We start from the raw sequence: 5485 nt of genomic DNA on the forward strand, positions 1-5485 counted from the left end.
CGGGAGGAGGGAGGAAGAGCCCCCGCCGGGGAGGGGAGGGGAGGGAGGGGCGGTGTGGGGTCGGGGTGGCGAGCCCAATCCTCCCTCACGCGCGCGCCCGGGCTCGGTCGCTGCTTCCTTCCTTCCTGGTCGAGTCCAACCGACCGACTCCAGAGGGCTGGCTACCGGGTCGGGGTTGGGGGCATGGGGTGGGGGGTTCCAACTGCCGTGGCGAGGGTGTTATTTTATAGGCGACCTGCTTCCCTTCCCTTCCCTTCCACCACCTCGGGCCGGCCTTTGGACTTGGGCCCATCTTTCTTTCTTTCTCCTTTCCCTCGCTGGGCTCTCTCTTCTCCTCTCTCCCTATGTGGACGTGGGCTTTCTTCTTCTTCTTCTTCTTCTTCTTCTTCTTCTTCTTCTTCGTGAACGACATGTTTTTTCTGTCTTATATCTGAAGTCAACCTATTTTTCTCTCCATCACACCACGGCCTCTCTCCATATTTGACGTGTCCAAAACCTAGGGCACCTGACATGAGGGAGCCCGGCCTCGACCTTGTCCAGGGCCCACCAGGCCCAACGAATATCATGAAACCCTAAGGACCCGAAAGATAGAGGGCGGCAGCAGATCTAATCCGACCTACCGCCTTATGTAACTATGGGTGTTATTTTATAGGCGAGTTGCTTCTTCATTCCCTTCATGATCATGCTTGCCTCGGCTGGGTTCGACTTGGGCCCCTCTTTCTCTCCCCTTTCCCTGCGACCCGGACTCCCTCTTCTCTTCTCTTCTCTACATGGACTTTCTTCTTTTCTTTCTTTTCCTTTTTTAGGAAAGACCATCATGGCAAGCTTTATTGCTTAGTAAACATCGATAGTCCGCAAGCTTGCTCATCAGACACTCAAGAGGCTCGTCGGTCCAACCAGAAGAAAACTTATTACAACAACTAAAACCAGATAGCACATGCGCCGCTTGATTTGCGGGATCGAAAACGATGTTTGAAACTGACAACCGAAGCAATTGCTTGCCCTCGGGGCGTGACAATCGTTCTGTTAGGACTAGAGGGAATCAATGGATCCGACCATATGTTGATATCATTTCTAGCACCTACTCTCCAAATATATCCTCTTTTGAAAACCTCAACACCTTCCATGATGCTCTGCCAAGTAAATGAAGCCCCGTTCTTCAGAGTTGCTTTCAAAAGGCCTCCATTTAAGAAGTATTTTGCTTTAAGAACTCTTGCACATAATGATTCAGGTGAGTTAATTAGTCTCCAACATTACTTAGATAGCATTGCAAGAGTAAATGAGTACAAATCTCTGAAACCTACACCTCCTTCACTCTTCGGGTAACATAATTTCCATCGGGACTACCGATGCATTTTTTTGTTCTCTTCGTCGTCACCCCACCATAAGCTAGCAAAAAATATCTATGATTTCCTTGCAGATACCTTTTGGCAGACAAAAAACGGATGTAGCAAATACAGGGATAGTTTGAGCCACAACCTTAAGCAAAATCTCTTTACCACCAATAGATAATTGTTTCTTCATTCGTCCTTGGATTCTTTGCTTAATTCTTTCAATAGAGTGTTTGAAACGGTCACTACGGTCAGCTCCTACCATAGCCGGAAAGGCCTATGTACTTATTAGAGAGTGCCTTAGTATCAATATGTAATTGTTGGCATACTTCACTTCCTGTAATTGCACTAGTATTTAGGCTAAAAAAACATTTGACTTCGTCAAACTTACCAGCTACCCCAAATTTTGGCCAGGTATCTAACACTTGCTGTAAGCAAGTTGCATTTAACACATGCGCGGTCATGAGAATCAAAGAGTCGTTAACAAAAAAAGTTGTGACACTGATAGTGCATTCCTACACACTTTTAGTTCCCTCTATGTCACCAGCTTCTTCTTCAAACTGCAATAAACTAGACAAATAACCTTCTGCAGAAAGGAGGAATAGATAGGGGGAGAGAGGATCTCCTTGCCTAATTCCTCTAGTAGGCATAAAAGTCAGTAGCGGTTTCTTCAGAGTTATACCTTACTCTGTAACTCGCCGAGCCAACACATGCCATCATCTCCTCTATAAATCTTTCAGGAAAGCCCAATTTCGGCATCATGTTCCTCAGGAACACCCACTCTACTCGATCATAAGCCTTATGCATATCCAGCTTAATTGCACAAGGCATGTTTGCCCCACTCTTTTAGTTTTTATTTTATGAATACATTCATAAGCGATGAGAATATTATCAGCATTGAGCCTTTCAAGGACAAAGACGCTTTGGGTTGGAAAGATAATGTCTGGAAGAATTGTTTCCAATCGAGCGGCAATCTTCTTTGAACTAACTTTATAAAGTACATTGCAAAGACTAATGGGTCTGAACTTAGTTACTGTCTCTGGGAGTCAATTTTTGGAGTCAAAACTATCGTTGTATCATTCCATTTAGCAGGGAGTTCTTGGGTAATTCCCTCCCCGAGTATATGCCAATATTTCTTAAAGAACTGTGCATGGGGTCCATCCGGCCCTGGTGGCTTAAGATAACCGATGCTAAAGACAGCTTACGAACATCATCCTGCGTGTAAGGAGCCAGTAACATATTATTCATCTGTGATGTGACCATAGAATTTACCTTATCCAAGATAGATGGTTCGATATGATGCACTTCAGACGTAAACAGGTTGGAAAAGTAATCCTGAATATGTGGATTTAGAGCCACCACTCCTTCCATCCAATTGCCACCGGTGTCTTTCAACTTTTTAATATAGGTTCTCTTCCTCCTTGCTGTTGGGGAACGTAGCATAAATTCAAAATTTTCCTACGTGTCACCAAGATCTATCTATGGAGAGACTAGCAACGAGGGGAAGGAGAGTGCATCTACATACCCTTGTAGATCGCTATGCGGAAGCGTTCAAGAGAATGGGGTTGATGGAGTCGTACTCGTCGTGATCCAAATCACCGATGATCCTAGTGCCAAACGGACGGCTCCTCCGCGTTCAACACACGTACAGCCCGATGACGTCTCCCACGCCTTGATCCAACAAGGAGAGAGGGAGAGGTTGAGGAAGACTCCATCCAGCAGCAGCACAACGGCGTGGTGGTGGTGGAGGAGTGTGGCAATCCTGCAGGGCTTCGCCAAGCACCGCGAGATATGAGGAGAAAGAGAGGGAGGGCTGCACCAACAGGCAGAGATCAGATCGCGTGTATTGGGCAGCCCCTGGGCCTCATATATATAGGGGAAGGGGAGGAGGGTGCGCCCCCTCTAGGGTTCCCACCCCTAGAGGGGCGTCAGCCCTAGATGGGTCTTGGGGTGGCGGCCAAGAGGGGGAGAGGGGGGCGCCCCCTAGGGTGGGCCTTAGGGCCCATCTAAGCCTAGGGTTTCCCCTTCTCCTCCTTTGCTGCGCCTTGGGCCTTGTGGGAGGCGCACCAGCCCACTCAGGGGCTGGTCCCTCACCACTCTTGGCCCACGCAAGCCTCCGGGACTGGTGGCCCCACTTGGTGGACCCCCGGGACCCTCCCGGTGGTCCCGGTATGTTACCGATAAACCCCAAAACTTTTCCGGTGACCAAAACAGGACTTCCCATATATAAATCTTTACCTCCGGACCATTTCGGAACTCCTAGTGATGTCCGGGATCTCATCCGGGACTCCGAACAACATTCGGTAACCACATACAAACTTCCTTTATAACCCTAGCGTCATCGAACCTTAAGTGTGTAGACCCTACGGGTTCGGGAGACATGCAGACATGACCGAGACGTTCTCCGGTCAATAACCAACAGCGGGATCTGGATACCCATGTTGGCTCCCACATGTTCCACGATGATCTCATCGGATGAACCACGATGTCAAGGACTTAATCAATCCCGTATACAATTCCCTTTGTCTATCGGTATGATACTTGCCCGAGATTCGATCGTCGGTATCCTAATACCTTGTTCAATCTCATTACCGGCAAGTCTCTTTACTCGTTCTGTAACACATCATCCCGTGATCAACTCCTTGATCACCTTGTGCACATTATGATGATGTCCTACCAAGTGGGCCCAGAGATACCTCTCCGTCACACGGAGTGACAAATCCCAGTCTCGATTCGTGCCAACCCAACAGACACTTTCGGAGATACCTGTAGTGTACCTTTATAGCCACCCAGTTATGTTGTGACGTTTGGCACACCCAAAGCACTCCTACGGTATCTGGGAGTTGCACAATCTCATGGTCTAAGGAAATGATACTTGACATTAGAAAAGCTTTAGCATACGAACTATACGATCTAGTGCTATGCTTAGGATTGGGTCTTGTCCATCACATCATTCTCCTAATGATGTGATCCCGTTATCAACGACATCCAATGTCCATGGTCAGGAAACCGTAACCATCTATTGATCAACGAGCTAGTCAACTAGAGGCTTACTAGGGACATGGTGTTGTCTATGTATCCACACATGTATCTGAGTTTCCTATCAATACAATTCTAGCATGGATAATAAACGATTATCATGAACAAGGAAATATAATAATAACCAATTTATTATTGCCTCTAGGGCATATTTCCAACAGTCTCCCACTTGCACTAGAGTCAATAATCTAGTTCACATCACCATGTGATCAACACTCACAGGTCACATCGCCATGTAACCAACATCCAAAGAGTTTACTAGAGTCAATAATCTAGTTCACATCACTATGTGATTAACACTCAATGAGTTCTGGGTTTGATCATGTTGCTTGTGAGAGAGGTTTTAGTCAACGGGTCTGCTACATTCAGATCCGTATGTACTTCGCAAATCTCTATGGCATCTCCTAGATGCAGCTACCACGTTCTATTTGGAGCTATTCCAAATAACTGTTCTACTATACGAATCCAGTTTACTACTCATAATAATCTGGATTAGTGTCAAAGTTTGCATCGGCGTAACCCTTTACGACGAACTCTTTTACCACCTCCATAATCGAGAAAATTCCTTATTCCACTAGTTACTAAGGATAACTTTGACCGTTGTCCTGTGATCCATTCTTAGATCACTCTTGTACCCCTTGACTGACTCATGGCAAGGCACATTTCAGGTGCGGTACACAGCATAGCATACTGTAGAGCCTATGTCTTAAGCATAGGGGACGACCTTCGTCCTTTCTCTCTATTCTGCCATGGTCGAGCTTTAAGTCTTAACTTCATACCTTACAACTCAGGCAAGAACTCCTTCTTTGACTGATCCATCTTGAACACCTTCAAGATCAAGTCAAGGTATGTGCTCATTTGAAAGTACCATTAAGCGTTTTGATCTATCCTTATAGATCTTGATGCTCAATGTTCAAGTAGCTTAATCCAGGCTTTCCATTGAAAAACACTTTCCAAATAACCCTATATGCTTTCCAGAAATTCTACGTCATTTCTGATCCACAATATGTCAACAACATATACTCATCAGAAATTCTATAGTGCTCCCACTCACTTCTTTGGAAATACAAGTTTCTCATAAACTTTGTATAAACGCAAAATCTTTGATCATCTCA

At 45.9% G+C, this 5485-nt stretch overlaps 1 protein-coding gene across 1 annotated transcript in view; it reads right to left on the bottom strand.

The window, feature by feature from the left end:
- The window catches only part of LOC123071000 (TATA-binding protein-associated factor BTAF1), a gene marked incomplete in the record, with an annotated part of 13635 nt that extends 13447 nt beyond the window's left edge, over window positions 1-188 (bottom strand). The window contains 1 exon segment of the mRNA XM_044494454.1: window positions 1-188.
- Between the last annotated feature and the right edge of the window lie 5297 nt (window positions 189-5485).

Source organism: Triticum aestivum, chromosome 1A (assembly GCF_018294505.1).
Source record: "Triticum aestivum cultivar Chinese Spring chromosome 1A, IWGSC CS RefSeq v2.1, whole genome shotgun sequence".
NCBI lineage: Eukaryota > Viridiplantae > Streptophyta > Magnoliopsida > Poales > Poaceae > Triticum > Triticum aestivum.